The sequence below is a fragment of the Crinia signifera genome, chromosome 5, assembly GCF_055691185.1.
Source record: "Crinia signifera chromosome 5, ASM5569118v1, whole genome shotgun sequence".
NCBI classification, from domain to species: domain Eukaryota; kingdom Metazoa; phylum Chordata; class Amphibia; order Anura; family Myobatrachidae; genus Crinia; species Crinia signifera.
In genome coordinates this window covers 120,219,859-120,241,709 of record NC_139221.1, presented here as the reverse complement: position 1 = coordinate 120,241,709, position 21,851 = coordinate 120,219,859, and the positions used below count along the sequence as shown (strand labels likewise).

General features: G+C 43.5%; 1 long non-coding RNA gene across 1 annotated transcript in view; it reads left to right on the top strand.

Annotated features, from left to right (window-relative positions):
- LOC146080536 (uncharacterized) overlaps positions 1 to 13,477 on the top strand; it is a 29,904-nt gene extending 16,427 nt beyond the window's left edge. Inside the window, exon 3 of the long non-coding RNA XR_014474902.1 lies at positions 13,109 to 13,477. This is a non-coding gene — a long non-coding RNA (uncharacterized LOC146080536). The remainder of the gene's footprint in view (positions 1 to 13,108) is intronic.
- Positions 13,478 to 21,851: the final 8,374 nt, after the last annotated feature.

Sequence of the window (21,851 nt, the reverse complement as noted above, 5' to 3'; positions counted from 1 at the left end):
CCCCTATTCCCACCTCTCTCTGGTGCTCATCACCATAAGGATCACTTACCTTGAAATCTGGAATACCACAGGATTCTCTGTGATCACCAGGACTGAAAACACTCAGAGGGCAGTATTCAATGTAAATTATCGCCGTGTGCATCGAATCCTGTTTAGGATTCGCTGCACACTCGCTGTGTTCCGGAGGGCTGGGTGCCACTCGCTCTCCCTGTATTCAATGTCGGAGGGGCGAGTTGCCCCTCGGGGCGAATCTTAACCCCTGCAGCGGACGCTTGTCCGCTGTAGGGAGCTGTGGGACGGTGGCAGGCAGGGAGATGGAAGTCTCCCTGCCTGCCCCAGAACGTATGTGGGGGGGGAGGTGGGCTCCCCGGGACCCAAGCAGCACAAGCTGCCCCCCTCCCAGAGCCAGCAGGGGACCGGGTATATTCACTGCTCCCGATCATGCATATGTAATGATCGGGTGCAGTGAATATATGAATATCTAATGAGCGGCTCGGCAAATGGTTGTAAAAGGCTGCAATTTTGTAAAAGACTGCAATTTTCTCTACCTGGTGTCCCTGCCTTGGTGATGCTGACAATCCCAGTATGCACTGGAGATCTCACAAGACCTTGCTCGGCCTCAACTCCAATGGCACCAAGAAGCGCTCCAGGCTGCAGCCTAATCAGTCTATTGGCCAATCAGGCCCTGACCCCACGGGTCATTCATTTCATGGCATTACCGATATTGTAACAATATTGGCAGTGCTGCATATCGCATAGTGCAGGGGTTCCCAAACTTTTTTGAATCAAGGCACCCTAGAGCATCAAAATGTTTTCAAGGCACCCCTAGGCCAATGTTTCTTATTGAGAATTTTTTGAAAAAAATATTAAATTAAGTGCATTGTGTTTATATGTCACAATTATGTGGTGAGGGACAGGATTTGCTCTTGTTTGTCCACATATATTATGATTGGCAGCCACCAGCACTAGTTATGCCTGTTACCTTCATCATTAATAATATGAATTGATCCTGGTCCACCAACCCAAGGCACCCCTGCAAGTGGCCTGAGGCACCCCAGGCACACAGTTTGGGAACCACTGGCATAGTGTGTATAGGGCATTAGTGAGCATGATAATCACATTACTGGCCTGTTGTCACAGTTACCAGGCACTATTTCTGCAACACCCCCTGCCCGTGTGGCATGCTGCATGCGTTGCACACAATCACATTTTTTAATTTCTAAAGGCTCAGAGCCAGATGTACTAAGCCTTGGAGAATGATAAAGTAGTCAGTGATAAAGTAATGGCCAATCAGCTTCTAAATGCCATAACACAGGCTGGGTTTGAAAATTGAGAGGTAGAAGCAAGTTTGTTGGTAGTTTATCACTCTTCTTTTTATCACTTTTAAAGGCTTAAGGTGCCCCCACATGGATAGATCTTAGGAACAATCCAATCTCTTATACAATTTCCCTTGCAATCCAGAACACACCAGGATAAACAATATCATACACAGACACAGAATGATTGAGTAAACGATCAGAGGGTTAGATGGGTCGTTTAATGGCTGCAAATGATATCAGGGTGCAAGGATCAGAGAGCTAGATGAACGACCGACAGGTACACAAATTGGATTGTGATCCTGCCCACACACAGAGGCTGGGATGTACTAAACCTCCCTCTTTTCAGATTTTTTACTGCATTGTCAAATGCAATAAAGTTCCTCCCGACAGGGTCTCGCTGCAGGGGTTAGATTTCAGTTTCAACACACCCCACCCAAATTTAACTCTCTCTGCACATGTTACATCTGCCCCACCTGCAGTGCACATGGGTTTGCTCATTTTGAGAACAAATTTTTTACTGCGATCAGATCTGAATAAGGGCCAATGAGACATTACAACAGAATAACAATCACACCCTGAGGAAGAACTTTACCGTTCGAAACGCGTTGGTGTTTTAAGGACTTTTTACTTGGACTCTCCACTTTTCCTCATTCCTGGTGTCATCTTTGGGATTTACTGCTTGCTGTCCATTCTCAGTCCGGGTGAGGGGACAGAAATGCAGATGTGGAAGTGTGGGGTCTGTTTTTTACAATAAAATCGTGTTTTACCTGTGGACTTGCCAACTGTGATCTTGTGAAAAACTTTGTGAATAAAGAAACCTTTGGATGAACATAGGGACTGTTCCCTAGGTGAGTGTCTATCCATGTGTTTGTGTGAAGACGTGTAAAAGATACCTAGATGTGAACATCTCCTAGTTAATCTAGGTGAGTCGTTGGTTGCTGTTTCACCACACTGAATTTGGAAGTTTCAGTCTGTGTGTTAACCCAGAGAAATTCTCTCTCTTCTTTCCCGTCTGTTGGTGGACACCTGGAAAAGATCCGTCTATCCTGTGAATAGCGCTGTGGAGATCCACCCCTGTGAAATTTACATCTAACAGAATAGCAATGCTGAAAGAAAAAGGGGGGCTTTAGTGTGGGTAGTTCTGGGCACAGTGCTGCCTTAAGATGAGTTACTTGATACCTGAATAGATCTCAAAAGATCTATAACCTAATGCAAAAAAAAGGGGGGTGGGATCAACGTTGTCTAGTGGCGCAAAGATTGTGTAAAATAGTGCATATGTTTTACACACTCAAAAACCATCAACATAAATCATATGAACATGCATAAATGAAAATAATTTTGTTACGTCTTTCCAAATAAAAGTCATTTTTGTGAGTGTCTCTGGGCAGTATTCAATGAGAAAAATTCGATACTTGTGTAGTTTCACGGCGCCAGCATGGCGCCGTGCTACTTCCGGTTTCTACGCTCGGCAAACTATCTAAAATAAACTAACTTAACTCCATGCCAACTTGGATAGTTCATACCCCCACTATCCATGTTGGCATGGAGTTGATTTTAGATAGCGTGGTGAGCGTAGCGAGCCACCGAGCCCGCAGCGTGAAACTACACAAGTACCAAAAATTCACTGTGTTTTATGGCGAGTTTGTGCTTTTCTCACGTTGGACAGAGACTTTTGCTCTCAAAAAGCGAGCAACCCTATTCAATGTGCACTTCTCGCCGTCTTTCTAAGTGATTTTCGCTTTGTCTCTCCGTATAGCAATTCTCCATCTTTTCATGGAGAAGTGGAATGTGAACTATTAAAATAAAAGTTTTTTTGTTTTAATTTTGGTGTCAAAAAATCAGGAATTTTAATCTGTGAAGGGGCATGCTATTTTTATTCATGTGCTTATAGCATATGAATATATATTTAAATTTTTTTTTTTTTTTTTTTTTTACACAGAGCAGCCAGCAATGGGCCCGGAGCTTGTAGCTTAGCATAGTTATCCAGCTACCACGGTGCAACCTTTTGCTCTAGAAACAATATTGTGAGGTGCGAGGTGTTCAGAATAGACTGGAAATGAGTGGAAATGAATGTTATTGAGGTTAATATAGCGTAGTAGCAGTTTTTATGCTTTTTCAACAAAAAATCAGAACCCAAAACCCAAAAAATCCAAACACAAAACATTTAGGAGGTGTTTTGGCAAAACCCATTAGAACCCAAAACCTCAAGGTAATCAGAACCCAAAACCCGAAAAGTGGCCGGTGCACATCCCTACTATATTATAAGCTGGTTACCAATAAGTTTTCCTACTGCATAGGATATTATTATGCCCTAGAATAAACACACACTTTGATGAATCAGCTTTGTAAAACATTTTATAGTGCAGAAGTCAAGGGTAGTGCCATATGTTATATTAATGAAAATTTCCTTAATATGTGTTTGTGCTGAGATACAGTAATATGCTCTCGATCTGATGACATATGGTTAATGATTAATATTACCTTGTGCTTTGTATAAAGAGCAGCTGTTCATGCAAATATATGTTTCTACAAGCTTATAATAAGAAAAAATGTAATGTAATATAATACAGGTTGAGTATCCCTTACCCGAAATGCTCGGGACCACGAGCATTCCGGATAAGGGAATTTTCTGTTTTTTGGAATAAAAGTGTTAGGCATACTTACCTGTCCCCTGGTGGTGCCCGGTGGTCCCTCTGCATCCACGTTGTCCCCTGGAGTCCACAGCAGGACTTTAGCAACGTCTCCGGCATCTCCAGCGATCCCAGGAGTGCATGCGCGAGTTCCCAGGCGCGCGCGCACTCACGCAAAGCACTCCTGGGACCGTTGGAGACGCCGGAGAAGATGCTGAAGGCCTGCCACGGACGTCGGGGGACTTGGTAAGTATTAAAAAAGGGTTAGGGGGGGGGGGGGGGGAGACAAATCTTTTTTAAAAATTATTCCAAAAAAACACAGTGGTACTTCTTTACTTTCACGGCGCCACTAGATTAGGACAGATAGAAAATCGCAGTCATCGCGGGCATTGAATGCACTAAAAAATCGGGTGCGACGCGATGCCCGCGATGCCCGCGATTTCCCATAGGGACCAATGTTAATGTCAATGGACACGATTTTCTGTTCAATGCCTCAATTGACACGATTTTTCCATAGGAAACAATGTTAAATGGCCCACAGAGGCCAAATAGGCACCCTCAAGTTGTTAACGCCACCCCACGATCAACGTCAACCCGAAGCGTGGCGAGCGCAGCGAGCCCGCGAGGGGCGGCGGTATGCGTCCTCCGACCTTTTCATGCCCTACTATCCACTAGGGCGTGGAGTGAGAATAGAATAGTGTGGCGAGCGCAGCGAGCCACCGAGCCCGAAGCGTGGCGAGCGCAGCGAGCCCCGCGAGGGGACGCGGATACCTGTGAAGCCCGCGAAGGGACGCGTTTACCTGTGAAGGTATCCGCGTCTCCCCTCGCGGGGCGCGCTGCGCTCGCCACGCTTTGGGCTCGGTGGCTCGCTGCGCTCGCCACACTAATCTATTCTCACTCCACGCCCTAGTGGATAGTAGGGCATGAAAAGGTCGGAGGACGCGTACCGCCGCCCCTCGCGGGCTCGCTGCGCTCGCCACGCTTCGGGTTGACGTTGATCGTGGGGTGGCGTTAACAATTGTGGGGGCCATTTCACACTTGAGGGTGCCTATTTGGCCTCTGTGGGCCATTTAACATTGTTTCCTATGGAAAAATCGTGTCAATTGAGGCATTGAACAGAAAATCGTGTCCATTGAGAAATTTAACATTGGTCCCTATGGGAAATCGCGGGCATCGCGTCGCACCCGATTTTTTAGTGCATTCAATGCCCGCGATGACCGCGATTTCTAGTGGCGCCGTGAAAGTAAAGAAGTACCAACACGGTTTTTGGAATAATTTGGATACGGGATGCACGGATAGGGGATACTCTACCTGTAATATTAATACTAATAAATAATAAAGTTGCACATGCTCATGTCTTGGTTTCTGTAAAAGATGTTTAATATAATTAATCACAGTTATTTCAGGCAGAACAGGTCCCATGCATGTGTAGCTTCACAATTATCTGGAAACTGCAGGTTGGATCCCAAAAGCAATCCAACCTGAATGAGGGCCTCTATTAGTTATACATCTTTTCTTGAGCTGTGTACTAAGAATGCAAAGAAAATGCATTGGCCTTATGCAGATTGGGACTAAAGGCCTAATTCATGTTTGTATGCAATAAACAGGGCAGTAGAGAGCCTGGCTGAGCTCAGGTACTTTTCATGGGGCATGGTCTAATCATAAGAGGTGTGGCCATGCACCCTTAGAATAAAAAAAATAAAAAAATTATATATATATATATATATATATATATTTTAAGCACCTCCCTAGCCACACTACAACCCAGCACACAGCAGCATGTACTAGGTCCTGCCACTCCCTGCTTGATCCATTCCAGTCTGTCTTCCATGCCATCCACTGGACTAAAACAGCTCTCACTGAAGTTTGCAATGATCCTTATGCTGCCAAATCTAAAGGCCACTACTTATTCTTCTTGACCTTTCTGATGCTTTTGACACTGTTGCCCATCCTCTCCTTCTCCAAATACTTCACTCCCTTGGTTTGCGTGATACTGCTCTCTCCTGGCTATCTTCCTACGTCTCTGACCGCTCCTTCTCTGTCTCCTTTCATGACTCCACCTCCACTGCACTTCCACTGGTGGTAGATGTCCCCCAAGGCTCTGTTCTTGGTCCTCTTCTTTTCTCTTTCTATATGTCATTTATAGGTGAGCTCATTCGCTCATTCAACTTTTAATATCATCTCTATGCTGATGATACTCAAATCTACCTCTCCTCTCCTGACCTCTCTTCTGATCTCTCCGCTCTTATTTCCAACTGTCTCTCCGCTATCTTTTCTTGGATGTCCCAGCGCTTTCTTAAACTAAACATGTCTAAGACTGAGCTGATCATCTCCCCCCCCCCCCCCCCCCCCCCACATAACCTTACCGTCCACAATTTCACTATCTATTGATGGAATAACAATCTCCTCTAGCCACCAAATACGCTGCCTTGGTGTGACTATTTATTCCTCTCCTTTAAACCACACATTCAGCAACTCTCACAGTTCTGTCATTTCCACCTCAAAATTATTTCCAGGATCAGACCCTATCTCACCCAGAATGCTACAAAGACCCTCACCCACTCACTACACATATCAATATTGGACTACTGTAATCTCCTACTTTCTAGCTTCCCTGTAGAACACCTACACTGCCTCCACCTTTCCCCTTCAGAATACAATTAAAGCTCCTTACACTCACTGACAATGCCATCACCCAGTCTTCTCCCACCTACATATCTGACCTTGTCTCTCTTTACACTCTCACCCACCCTCTCCACTCCACAAATGCCCGTCACCTCCCATTCCCGTCTCCAGGATTTTGGCTGCTCTGCTCTTTATCTCTGGAATTTTCTACCTCTCTCTATCAGACTTGCCACCTCTCTACAAAACTTTAAATAGGCTCTCAAGACCCACTTCTTTATTAAATCTAACAATTTCTCACCCTAACCCTATGTTTATGCTCACTTCTATCCCTGCTGTGTCACCCCAGTTTGTCTGCCACTTCCCGATAGAATGTAAGCTCTAACGAGCAGGGACCTCTCTCCTCATATGCTTTTCAAAGAATATATATCTGCCACTATATGTTTGTATGTGTATATATATATATATATATACACATATATTCACAGTTCCCACAGCGTGAGAAAAACCAGCACCAGTCCATGTAAGCAAAAAATTCAATATATGTTTATTGTCCACAGACAGCAAAAAGGACCAAACATGGTCATGTCAGATTCAGCACCCAATAGGCAATATAAATGATACTTAGCATTCCTGCATTCCTGCATCAAGTATAGGCAGCGTCTCCTCGACGGCCGTTTCGGTGCCCAAGCACCTTTTTCAAGAGGGGTGACCAGCCTGCCTGAACTAACCATGTTGTATAAATAGGCCCCTAAGGGGTCATCTCACCTGGTGCAATCAGCGCCGTCATTCCCGCCACTGGCCTCGCCGCTGTCCACCGCATCCCGCCGTATACACGGCGCCGCCAAGCCGGAAGTTCCAGCAAGGCGGAACCAATGTGCCGGTCAGTTTGCAGGGGGACCGCTCAAAGGTTCCCAGGTACCGGAAATGCGTCACCGCACAAACGTAACCATAGCAATCTTATACACAAAATTCAATCCTAGTCCTGTCTATGGACACATTCTAACTATATCAGCAAATGCTAATATGCTTGTTCATTGCATGCAGAAAATAAACAAAACATAGGTGAAAAATAGAAGGTACTTAATAAATGAAAAATACCACATCTAAAAAAAACAACATCCAAATACATAATACGCAAATAAATGGCGGGGCATCAGCTCAAATACCTATAAATAGTCATAAAAGGTAAGGAATTAGTAGTACTCCTGGCAAAACAATAGTAAGAATCACTGCAATCACAAAAAGTGAGTCAAACAGAATTCTTCATTTAACCCATTAGGTCGCATGGAATTTAACTCATAAATCCAAAAGCTCTCTTTTTTGAGCAAAAGTTTATGCCTATCGCCTCCTCTCCTCAACGGAGGCACATGTTCAATAGGCATAAAGGCAAAGTCATTTATTGAATGCCCACACTGTACAAAATGCCTGGCTACTGGTGGCGTATTGGTGTCCATCTTGATAAATGCCTTTTTGATGGACGATCTATGTGCCCCTATCCTTTCTTTGAGCATACGCAAGGTTTTGCCCACATAGATCATGTTGCATGGACAACGTATAATGTATATCACATACTTAGTTTCACAGTCCATTCGATGTTTGATATGGTAATTTTTGCCTGTAATTGGGTGTGAAAAAATATCTGACACAATCATATGTCGGCAATTCACGCATTTAGCGCACTTGTAGGCCCCAGCCTGCTTGACCAACCAATGTCTCGCTTGTTCCACTTTGGGACTAATATCTGAGAACGTAATCTGCTGCTTCAAATTTTGGCTTTTTTGAAGCAAAAAAGTGGTGGGTTTTGGCAGACACCACCCAGGACAGGATCACTGCTGAGTATGTGCCAATGGTTCATAATCAAAGCCTTTATCGAGCTTGATGCCACAGAGTATGTGCTCGCAAAGTGTAGTCTTTCAGTGTTTTCCTCCTTAGCTTTTGGAGTTAGCAGACTTTCTCTATCGAGATTTTTACACTTATCTCTTGCTTCTTGCACATCTCTTGGATCATATAAACGATCCAAAAAGTCTTGGCACATTCTGACCAAAACCGCATCTAGTTCCTCAGGACATGAGGTGATGCGAACCGCTCTCAGTAATTGTGAGTACGGCAACCCACGCTTTAGAGGTTGGGGAGGAAAACTGGTAGCCAGTAAAAGCGTATTTTTGTCCGTAGCCTTTTTGTACAGTGTAGTTTTGAATTTATTGTCAACAATCGCCACATTGACATCAAGATAATTGATGTCATTTTTGCTGGAATTCATAGTAAAGCGAATATTGCCAGGAATAGAATTCAAATATACAAAAAGATCTTGTAGCATATCCTCAGTTCCAGTCCAAATGAAAAACAAATCATCAATGTATCTAACATAACAATTAATGAATTTAGAAAAAACTGAATGGGTCAAAATATAAGTGGTTTCAAACTGATACATAAAAAGATTGGCATACGATGGGGCCATGTTAGACCCCATCGCAGTACCACGACGCTGTAAAAAAAATGTGTTGTCAAACAAAAAGTAATTTTTGTTCAAAACCAAACCCATCAACAGTAACAAAAATTCAATTGGGGGTCCCTTATACAAAGGACTGGAACTGAGGATACTGCGTACCGCACTGATGCCCTCGTCATTTGCAATATTAGTGTAAAGACTGGTGACATCTAATGTCACCAGTATACAATCCTTGATTGGATGACCAAATTGTTTCAGCCTTAACAGAAAATCCGTTGTATCTTTTAGGAAGTACGGACTGGCCTGTACCACCGGCTGTAAAAAATAATCAACATACTGAGATATTGGTTGACTCAAAGAGCCCATGGAGATGTCTGTTTTGAACAAGGGCCTCTCTTTTGTGCAAACGCACAGACAGAGACCCTTTGATTGTGAAACGAAATTGTTTCGGTTTCACAGGCAATTACGCCTTAAAGATTACTTTGTCAGACATCCTACAGTACCTCCTATCACCACTCCTTTGCCATTTAAAAAGAAAAGCGAGTTTGATCCCCCATCCCCAAATGCCTCGATAGAGACTTTTATGAGGTTGGTTAAACGCGATGTAATGCCTGTTTTACATAAACCTTCCAGGTTTTATTCCAACTTGTCCAAACAGGAATCTGCAGCAGTCAGGTCACTCCGAGAAAATGCCAGTATCATAGTGCGCCCCGCCGACAAAGGTGGGGGCATTGTGATACTGGATAGGGAGGCCTACATTCACGAGATTGAGGGCCAACTGTCTGACCCTGAGTGTTACCTGAAACTGACTTATGACCCCACCCAAAGATTTAAAAAAGAATTTGATGCCATTATCAAAATGGGTGTGGATAACTCCTGGGTAGATGAGGCTACATGTAGCTTTCTGACACAGGATTTTCCTGTGATCCCTTTGATTTATTGTTTGCCAAAGGTACACAAGTCATTGGTCGCCCCACCGGGTAGACCGAGAATTTCTTCCATGGGCTCTTTGAGTCAACCAATATCTCAGTATATTGATTATTTTTTACAGCCGGTGGTACAGGCCAGTCCGTACTTCCTAAAAGATACAACGGATTTTCTGTTGAGGCTGAAACAATTTGGTCATCCAATCAAGGATTGTATACTGGTGACATTAGATGTCACCAGTCTTTACACTAATATTGCAAATGACGAGGGCATCAGTGCGGTACGCAGTATCCTCAGTTCCAGTCCTTTGTATAAGGGACCCCCAATTGAATTTTTGTTACTGTTGATGGGTTTGGTTTTGAACAAAAATTACTTTTTGTTTGACAACACATTTTTTTTACAGCGTCGTGGTACTGCGATGGGGTCTAACATGGCCCCATCGTATGCCAATCTTTTTATGTATCAGTTTGAAACCACTTATATTTTGACCCATTCAGTTTTTTCTAAATTCATTAATTGTTATGTTAGATACATTGATGATTTGTTTTTCATTTGGACTGGAACTGAGGATATGCTACAAGATCTTTTTGTATATTTGAATTCTATTCCTGGCAATATTCGCTTTACTATGAATTCCAGCAAAAATGACATCAATTATCTTGATGTCAATGTGGCGATTGTTGACAATAAATTCAAAACTACACTATACAAAAAGGCTACGGACAAAAATACGCTTTTACTGGCTACCAGTTTTCATCCCCAACCTCTAAAGCGTGGGTTGCCGTACTCACAATTACTGAGAGCGGTTCGCATCACCTCATGTCCTGAGGAACTAGATGCGGTTTTGGACAGAATGTGCCAAGACTTTTTGGATCGTTTATATGATCCAAGAGATGTGCAAGAAGCAAGAGATAAGTGTAAAAATCTCGATAGAGAAAGTCTGCTAACTCCAAAAGCTAAGGAGGAAAACACTGAAAGACTACACTTTGCGAGCACATACTCTGTGGCATCAAGCTCGATAAAGGCTTCGATTATGAATCATTGGCACATACTCAGCAGTGATCCTGTCCTGGGTGGTGTCTGCCAAAACCCACCACTTTTTTGCTTCAAAAAAAGCCAAAATTTGAAGCAGCAGATTACGTTCTCAGATATTAGTCCCAAAGTGGAACAAGCGAGACATTGGTTGGTCAAGCAGGCTGGGGCCTACAAGTGCGCTAAATGCGTGAATTGCCGACATATGATTGTGTCAGATATTTTTTCACACCCAATTACAGGCAAAAATTACCATATCAAACATCGAATGGACTGTGAAACTAAGTATGTGATATACATTATACGTTGTCCATGCAACATGATCTATGTGGGCAAAACCTTGCGTATGCTCAAAGAAAGGATAGGGGCACATAGATCGTCCATCAAAAAGGCATTTATCAAGATGGACACCAATACGCCACCAGTAGCCAGGCATTTTGTACAGTGTGGGCATTCAATAAATGACTTTGCCTTTATGCCTATTGAACATGTGCCTCCGTTGAGGAGAGGAGGCGATAGGCATAAACTTTTGCTCAAAAAAGAGAGCTTTTGGATTTATGAGTTAAATTCCATGCGACCTAATGGGTTAAATGAAGAATTCTGTTTGACTCACTTTTTGTGATTGCAGTGATTCTTACTATTGTTTTGCCAGGAGTACTACTAATTCCTTACCTTTTATGACTATCTATAGGTATTTGAGCTGATGCCCCGCCATTTATTTGCGTATTATGTATTTGGATGTCGTTTTTTTTAGATGTGGTATTTTTCATTTATTAAGTACCTTCTATTTTTCACCTATGTTTTGTTTATTTTCTGCATGCAATGAACAAGCATATTAGCATTTGCTGATATAGTTAGAATGTGTCCATAGACAGGACTAGGATTGAATTTTGTGTATAAGATTGCTATGGTTACGTTTGTGCGGTGACGCATTTCCGGTACCTGGGAACCTTTGAGCGGTCCCCCTGCAAACTGACCGGCACATTGGTTCCGCCTTGCTGGAACTTCCGACTTGGCGGCGCCGTGTATACGGCGGGATGCGGTGGACAGCGACGAGGCCAGTGGCGGGAATGACGGCGCTGATTGCACCAGGTGAGATGACCCCTTAGGGGCCTATTTATACAACATGGTTAGTTCAGGCAGGCTGGTCACCCCTCTTGAAAAAGGTGCTTGGGCACCGAAACGGCCGTCGAGGAGACGCTGCCTATACTTGATGCAGGAATGCAGGAATGCTAAGTATCATTTATATTGCCTATTGGGTGCTGAATCTGACATGACCATGTTTGGTCCTTTTTGCTGTCTGTGGACAATAAATATATATTGAATTTTTTGCTTACATGGACTGGTGCTGGTTTTTCTCACGCTGTGGGAACTGTGAATATATTTAACCGGACCGGGCACAGTCACCTATACATAAGTGAAGCTGGTGCGATATTATATACTACCCATCTATATACACATATATATATATATATATATATATATATATGCATCACTGTCTGCTGCTGCAACTGTCTTATGTTTACATGTACTTTCCTGATTTGCATATGTACTGTAAATCACTATTTTCTTGTTTTGTTCTTTTGTTCATCCATGTATTTGTCAGGTGATGCGGAACCCCTTTGTCACCATATAAATACAAAATAATAATAGGTTGAGAAAAGTTGCTGCTGCAGATGCTACTGCCATGTAACAGAGGCCCCAGTGGGCCATTCACTCAGACCTGGGTCTGGGAAATTTGTACTCCTCCCACCCTTTTGGTGCTACTGGCAATTGGTCATTATCATGTAACAGAACAATTATCGGCAGACTGTGCATGTGCTTCTATCATTAGTATGCACATGTGAGGAGGGGCCACTGCGCCCGCAATGAATTTCCGCATGATTTCACAGAAAAGTGAATGACCGGAAATTACTGTTTGTAGGTGTCAACTGGCTAAATAGCTAAAACTCTTTGACAAAAGGGCCCTGTAAATTCATTACACCCCAAACGATGTCTGTTTAGAGTGTAGATGATAAGCAGGTGAGAGAAGACCATAAATACATGTAGGCTATCGCTGCTATGTTTATACTGTACATTCAATGCTAATTCTAATGGTTTTATTTCTTTGTTTCTCCCCCTTGAAGTCTACAATGAGAGAAAGGAGAAACCAAATATATCTGATTAAGCATCTAATGAAGTCCATAATCATGGAGCATCTGCCTGAAATGGACTCTAAGATGCAGACCCAGGAGGAAGCAGTCATGAAACCTTTTCTGGGAAATGCAATAGTCATTGATGTCACAGCTAATGACCATGCAGGATAGACAGATAGTGTTCTGAACACTTATGTTTTGTCATACTTTAGGGACCCACACACAACCACCTCAACAGGCAGTAACCTACCCAGAGCACATTTATACAATTGATGGCCCAATTACTATTACCCTAGCACATAGGTTCCCAAACGCGGTCCTCAAGGCACCCCAACGGTCCAGGTATTAAGTATATACGGGCTTGGCCACAGATGACTTACTTAGTTACTCAGTCAGTCTGATTTAACCATCTCTGCTGAGCCATGGATATACCTAAAAAACCTGGACCGTTGGGGTGCCTTAAGGACCGCGTTTGGGAACCTCTGCCCTTGCACACACCCAAACAACCAACCACTCAATCCCCAGAATATCTGGTGTACAGTATAGGCAATTCCCTTATACAAAACCAATTTCATTCCTAAAAATCCAGTTTTCATATTTAAAAGGTGTTTTTATATTAATTAAACTTTAATATTTCATTATTGTTACCTAAGGGCAGTGGTTTCCAGATCTTTGAGTTACCTCAATATAGCTAAAACGAAAACATTTAGAACGCTTAAATATTTTAACATTGTTACCTGAAGGAAGTATGGCAGTGGTTCCAACATTTGCTTGAGTCAGCCTGACAGAAGAGATTTTAAGGAAATGCATAGGTGAGTTTATAAGCCAGAATATCCTAAAAACCTGGATGGAGTTGCAGACCCAGTGTGCATAGCCCTGATATATGGCTTATTTTTAGGCTTGTTTGGTGTTTGTATTTTGCAGGTTTTATTTGTGTACATTATAATACTTGGGACACTTTTTTGCAATTTTTTTTAATAACAAGTACTTTGTCTACATTATGAGTATGTGCGTCAATATAACTTTTACAAATGGAAATAAGAAAAGTACTGTTATTATTATCCAAAAGTTGGATGGTTGCCTGCTGGATTCACTCAGCATTGACATTGTCAAGCTCCTCCTCATAGCCTGAGAGATCAAGTGCAGTTTTGCCCCTGTCATGGTCCTGCATATTCCATTCTGGAAGAAAGTGGTCCTTTTGTATGTCACAGAATGCTGCTAGTACATTAGTAGTTTCATCATAGATATGCCCCCGGGAGACACAATATACATTTTATGGACATGAAGCAGCAGAAAGTGGCAAATAGTCAGGAACTCTGTATTACACTCTGGATGTTATTACAGGTTGAGTATCCCTTATCCAAAATGCTCGGGACCAGGAGAATTTTGGATAACGGATTATTCCGTATTTCGGAATATTTTTATATTTCAATGATGTATTTTGAAGTATCTTGCATTTATGCTGTATAAACACATAATATACACACAAATATATTTTATTACCACATAAAATACACACAAATATATTTTAATTGTTCAAAAAACAAGGTTACAAAACGTGAAACAAAATGTGTGTACTATCTCAGCACTGAATTTGAATGCCAAGCAATCATTGTCTTGCACATATATAGTGCCAGTTACATATCATGTCCCCAGTGATGCTGTTACAAATGTCCCTAGTGAGTTTTTAGCAAAAAAAATATTTTTTTTCACTTTCTGGAATGTCCGTATTTCGGAATAATTCGGATAACGGATATTCGGATACGGGATACTCGACCTGTATTATTATTATTATTATTATTATTATTATTATTATTATAATTTTATTTATAAGGCGCCACAAGTGTTTCACAGCCCCGTACAAAGGAACAGCACAGGAGGACACAACTTGGCATAACATTGAATAAATAACAAAATAAGAGTACAAATAAAGAGCGCCACAGTTCAATACACATTACAGCTTAAATATAAGTAGTGAGGACTCAATCAACATACAACTAGAGGCTTGAGGCCAATGATGGAGAGGAGTATGCAGACCAAGATGGTCACTGAGTGTTTGAGTATAGGAGAGCTGTGAGTGAAATGTGAAGAGAAGAGGGTTTTGACAACAGGAGGGAAGAGGGCCCTGCTCTGAGGATCTTACAATCTAGTAGGAAGGAGAGACACAGATTACAAGAGGTGCAAGCAAGTGGGTGGTGGCTAGATAGGCGGATGTAAACAGGCAAGGGGTCGGAGAACCAGCCTCAGGACTAGTTTATGCAGTGGAAGGATATGCTTTGATGAATAGGTGAGTTTTCAGTGCCCGTTTGAAGCTTTGCAAGGTCAGGGAGAGTCTAATGGAGTGAGGGAGTGTGTTCCACTGAAGAGGTGCAGCACTTTATATGGGGGTCTGAGGCATGTCCAATACCCGGGTTAAACCAGGGGCTAATTTTTTTTTAAAACTCTTTATTTGTTCAAAAAGAGCCAGATGATCATATGCAGAATACAGAGAGCTCACAACTTTTCAGGTAAATGCAATACAGAAAATGCAGTTACAGAGAGCAAAACAAACAAGGGGAGGAGGGGGGTCAAGGAAAAATGAAGATAAGAAAATGCAAGACACGGTATTTAGCAGCCTTAATTTGCACAAATGGGCCTTTATTCAGATCATGTGCAGAGAGAGTTAGATTTCTGTGAGTTATTTTTGTTTCTGTGCAGGGTAATTACTGTTTGCATTATTTTTACACTGCAATTTAGATTTCAGTTTCAGCACACCCCACAAATTTAACTCTCTCTGCACATGTTACATCTGCCCCACCTGCAGTGCACATGGTTTTGCCCATTTTCCAAACAAATTTGTACTGCAATCAGATCTGAATAAAGGCCATAGTGTGGGGGCCCATAGGGAGTACCCAAGTAAGAAACGTCAAAAGGCAAGAGAAATTCCAAAGGAACTTGTTTCCTAGCACGGCGCCACCGATTTTAATTGTATGCAATCGGGTTGCAATAATCGGGTCAATCGCATCGCATGCAACCAAATTGCATGCGATGCGATTGACCCGACCAACCCGATTTTTTACATTGGAACCAATGTTAAATGGTCCCTGAGACCCGATTTTACATTGGCCCCAATGTTAAATGCCCCCCAGACCCCATTTTTCATTGTATGCCCCCCATTGTTAACGTCACGCCATGATCAATGTGAACCCGAAGCGTGGCGAGCGCAGGCGGTACGCGTTCTCCGACCTTTTCATACCCCCACTATCCACGTCAGCATGGAGTTGATTTTCTATAGCGTGGCGAGCCACCAAGCCCGAAGCGTGGCGAGTGCAGCGTGCCCCGCAAGGGGACGCGCATTACTTCAGACGTATTACGCGTCCCCTCGCGGGGCTCGCTGCACTCGCCACGCTTCAGCCTCGGTGGCTCGCTACGCTCGCCACACTATATAATATCAACTCCACAACGACGTGGATAGTGGGGGTATGAAAAGGTCGGAGGTATGCGATGGAACCCGATGGGCGCTGTGCTAGGAAACAAGTACCATTCCAAAATAATTATCAGTCCTTAACTAGGATTAGCAGAACTCACCGATACCCAGGGATCCCATATCAAATTACATTTATGATTGCAGTCATGGAGATAATATGCAATCTTCTCCATACTGTCAATAAACCAAATCTAGTTAGTTAGTGCTGGCTATCAATGATTTCACAGCTGCCAAAATATGAGAAAATAATTTGTTCATAAGAGGGTCTATTTTGAAAAAGGTGTGCCAGTAAAAAGATTCAAGGATCTAGGGCAGGGGTAGGCAAGTAATTTTTGGTTCGAGGTCCAAAAAATGCTGGCAATACGGGCACAATGCTGACAATACGGGCATAATGCTGGCAATGCGAGCACAATGCTGCCAATGCGGGCACAATGCTGCCAATGCGGCCACAATGCTGCCAATACAGGGACAATGCTGGCAATACAGGCACAATGCTGCCAATACAGGCACAATGCTGCCAATACAGGCACAATGCTGCCAACACAGGCACAATGCTGGCAATACAGGGACAATGCTGGCAATACAGGCACAATGCTGGCAATACAGACACAATGCTGGCAATGCTGGCAATACGGGGACACTGCTGGCAATACAGGCACAATGCTGGCAATACAAGGACAATGCTGGCAATACGGGCACAATGCTGGCAATACGGGCACAATGCTGGCAATACAAGGACAATGCTGGCAATACGGGCACAATGTTTACAATACGGGCACAATGCTGGCAATACGAACACAATGCTGCCAATACAGGGAACAATGCTGGCAATACAGGGACAATGCTGGCAATACAGGGACAATGCTGGCAATACAGGCACAATGCTGGCAATACAGGGACAATGCTGGCAATACAGGCACAATGCTGGCAATACAGGCACAATGCTGGCAATGCTGGCAATATGGGGACACTGCTAGCAATACAGGCCCAATGCTGGCAATACAAGGACAATGCTGGCAATACGGGCACAATGCTGGCAATACAAGGACAATGCTGGCAATATGGGCACAATGCTGGCAATACGGGCACAATGCTGGCAATACAAGGACAATGCTGGCAATACGGGCACAATGTTTACAATACGGGCACAATGCTGGCAATATCAACACAATGCTGGCAATACGGGCACAATGCTGGCAATACAAGGACAATGCTGGCAATACGGGCACAATGTTTACAATACGGGCACAATGCTGGCAATATCAACACAATGCTGCCAATACGGGCACAATGCTGGCAATACGGGCACAATGCTGGCAATACAAGGACAATGCTGGCAATACGGGCACAATGTTTACAATACGGGCACAATGCTGGCAATATGAACACAATGCTGCCAATACGGGGACAATGCTGCCAATACGGGGACAATGCTGGCAATACAGGCACAATGCTGGCAATACAGGCACAATGCTGGCAATGCTGGCAATACGGGGACACTGCTGGCAATACAGGCACAATGCAGGCAATACAAGGACAATGCTGGCAATACGGGCACAATGCTGGCAATACAAGGACAATGCTGGCAATACGGGCACAATGTTTACAATACGGGCACAATGCTGGCAATACGAACACAATGCTGCCAATACGGGGACAATGCTGCCAATACGGGGACAATGCTGGCAATACGGGGACAATGCTGCCAATACGGGGACAATGCTGCCAATACAGGCACAATGCTGGCAATACAGGGACAATGCTGGCAATATATTGTATTGCCAGCGGTATCCGGACTATTGTTAGACAGCACTTACATCGACAGCCATTACATCGACACCATTAGTTCGACAGCTCAATAGGTCAACATGGTTTTAGGTCGACATACCATTAGGTCGACATGTCATTAGGTCGACAGCTCATTAGGTCGACAGCTCATTAGGTCGACATGTTTTTAGGTCGACACTGCCATTAGGTCGACAGTGTCTATGTCGACAGTCAAAAGGTCGACATGGGTTTTTTCACTGTTTTTTGAGCCGACATGTGCCGACAGGCGGTATTTCATGCCCTACTATCCACTAGGGCGTGGTGGGAAAATAAAATAGTGTGCCGAGCGCAGCGAGGCACCGTGCCCGAAGCATAGCGAGCGAAGCGAGCTATGCGAGGGGCTGCGGTACACTTCAAACTGTGTCCATGTCGACTGCGTCGACATTTCGGCCAAAAAACAGTGAAAAAACCCATGTCGACCTTTTGACTGTCGACATAGACACTGTCGACCTAATGGCAGTGTCGACCTAAAAACATGTCGGCCTAATGAGCTGTCGACCTAATGAGCTGTCAACCTAATGAGCTGTCGACCTAATGACATGTCGACCTTATGGTATGTCGACCTAAAACCATGTCGACCTATTGAGCTGTCGAACTAATGGTGTCGATGTAATGGCTGTCAATGTAAGTGCTGTCTAATATCCGTCCCAGACCCCGGTCCGGAGATGGACCGCGGTCCGCCAGTTGCCGGTCCCTGATCTAGGGTGAATGGAATGCCAGTGATGGATTTCAGCAAATCAAGGAGCAAACCAGGGAATTTGTTGGAAAAGTAGGATGAATTGAAGCACCAAATGAATGCTGCAGACAATAAACAGGGAAATATCCTGCATTATTGCATGTAAATGTGCAGCAACCCAGGTATTTATTTAGTCTGAAAGGTGCCAGGAAAAATAATCCAGGAAGGGGCAAGTGTTGAAACCCAGAACTACGAGGGTGACGCTGCAATGTAAACAGGTAAGCCAGGATGATTTGACCTAGAACCTGTTTACTGCATAGAAGGAGCCGGCACTAGGAAATGATCACATCTGAAGGCGCTGGCACTGCACACGTGAGTAGTGACATCGTCAATGTGGCAATAAGCCGAGTAGTGCCATCAGTTTGAATTGAGTCTCAGCCCAATCGTATCCAGGGAGGAGTCATCTTCAAAATTCTAGGTGCACCACTTTATCCCTTTACTAAGCTTAATACATCTGCCATATTATCTCATTTCCACATCAGTGATCATTAAATCAATACTAGACTATGGAGCCCATTTATCATGGATCGCATTTACAATGCAATCAGGGAGGAATGTTACCGGCCAGGATCGCATTGTAAAATGCAATCCCATTGACAGGATGTATCATCCCTGAGGCGCAGGTACAGGGCACGAAAGGAGCCCGTCCCTGCGATCTGCTGAGCCGGAAGCCGGGTGTCTGCCCATGCACGGTTAGCACTGTGCCCCCACGACCTCCTAGCCCATAGGCTACAATGGGCTACCGCCCTCTCAGAATGGGGGTAGCCCAGGGGTGTGAAGCGCTGCTGTCCGATATAGGCACATCAGGCAGGTTCGCTTGATGTACCAATGAGGGGATGCTGCCGGCGGTGATGCAGGCGGCTAATCCCCGAAAATGGGTGTTTTCAGGGATTTAGCCGCAAATATTGATTGATAAATGGGCCCCCAAATCATTAGAGACACAATTAGATAAGCTGTATTAGCAGACAAATAGGGACATTTCTCAAAGCTTGGAGAAAGATAAAGTACAGAGAGAGACATTTACAACCAATCAGTTTCTGTCATTTTCAGGCTATGTTGGAAAATTACAGTTAGGGGCTGATTGGATGGTAATTCATCTCTCCTAAACTGTGATCTCCCTAAGTCTGATCTGTAGCGAAACTGCATTTTTTTTTTTTTTTTTTTTTTTTTTTTAAGGAAAACCACAGCCCTTATTAACAAAGGATGAGGAATGTGGGTTTGGAGCAACATGTAAACATTGCCAAGAACATACAGTACATGATGACATCATCATTCTCAAAGACAATTATTCCACCTGAATTTCATGTGTAAAAATTGAGTGATTCATATTGCTTCTGCCAGTCAACTAGGAATCATAAAAGAAAAGGGAACTTTTATTTGAAAATTAGCAATTAGTGAAATCAGTAAGCCAGAATAGTGGCAGTCAATATATCTATATTGACAATATCAACATTCATGATTTTGAAACCAGAATGTCAACAGTTATAATATCATCAAGGTTAAAATATCAACATCATAGATGGAAGGTGGGCAAGTCTCCCGCATTCTGCTAATTGCCCCAGATCCCCCCTTGCCCGTGTAATTACCTGAAATTGCGGGTCCGCGGAGAGGGGGCGGGGCTAAAATGACCTAATTGCGTCATTTAAGCCCCGCCCCCTCTCCACGGCCCGCAAATCACCAAGTTTTCCGGCATGGGGGGCAGGGCTAAGTGATGTCAGACTTGCTCCCGCCCCCTTGACGTGTTGCCTCTCCGGGCTTCACCCAGAGAGGTGAAATTAAAAGTAGGCAAGTATGTATTATGGTAAGGTCATGTAGTATGGTATTAGATGAAAAACACCCTGTCAATATTCCAACCATGTTGATATATCATCAGTGTCGATATGGTGACATGTCTACATTCTCATGCCGACATTATGAGGGCAATTCAGTTGTTTCATGGATGCCCAAAATAGCATTTCCACAGCAATTTAGATGAGGCTCTATACAAATGTTTGGGCTCCCGTTGTTTTATTGCTCTGATAGCGGACAGTGCTTGGATCAGGTATGCAAAAGAAAAAATGTCCACCTTTACTGCCTAGTGGCAGGCGCATTTAAACAAACAAATCATCCCCTATAAATGTTGACATGATAAATTCAACCTAATATACCAAACTCAGACAGAGATGTGTAACTTATACTCTAGCGTCTGACTGTTCTGCTGGTTAATATCTGTGAACATGTTGATGTTGACCTTTATGGTGCCAAATAAAAGCACCTACTGGTAGCTGTATAAGTAACGTGATCTCTTGTTCTTGAAATAATGTAATGATGTTCAGCTGCTTCTGTACTTGCAGTGTTGTAAAACTTGATTGCTACTTATGAAATTTCAGAAGAGTTAATGTTTCACCATTTCAAATCAGTACAGGATCTTAAATTCCACTCCAACAATTATTAAATTAACAGTTAGCCCAAAGGCTATTAGAAGCGCTGGTGATATGTATCTAAGATCCCTTGTTGCTATACACTTTTGCAGCCCTTTGTTAGAGGTTGTGTACCTCAAGCAGAACAGCTGTGCCACAATCCCTGCACCCAGTGATTGCTGTAAAGATTGCCGCAAAAAGCCACCCAGCAAAAACGGCCATTGATAAATCTGAGGAACTGTCTCCCTCCCCGTATACACCAGGGGAGCCCCTCCATTGAATTAGAGGTTGGACTGTCCACCACAG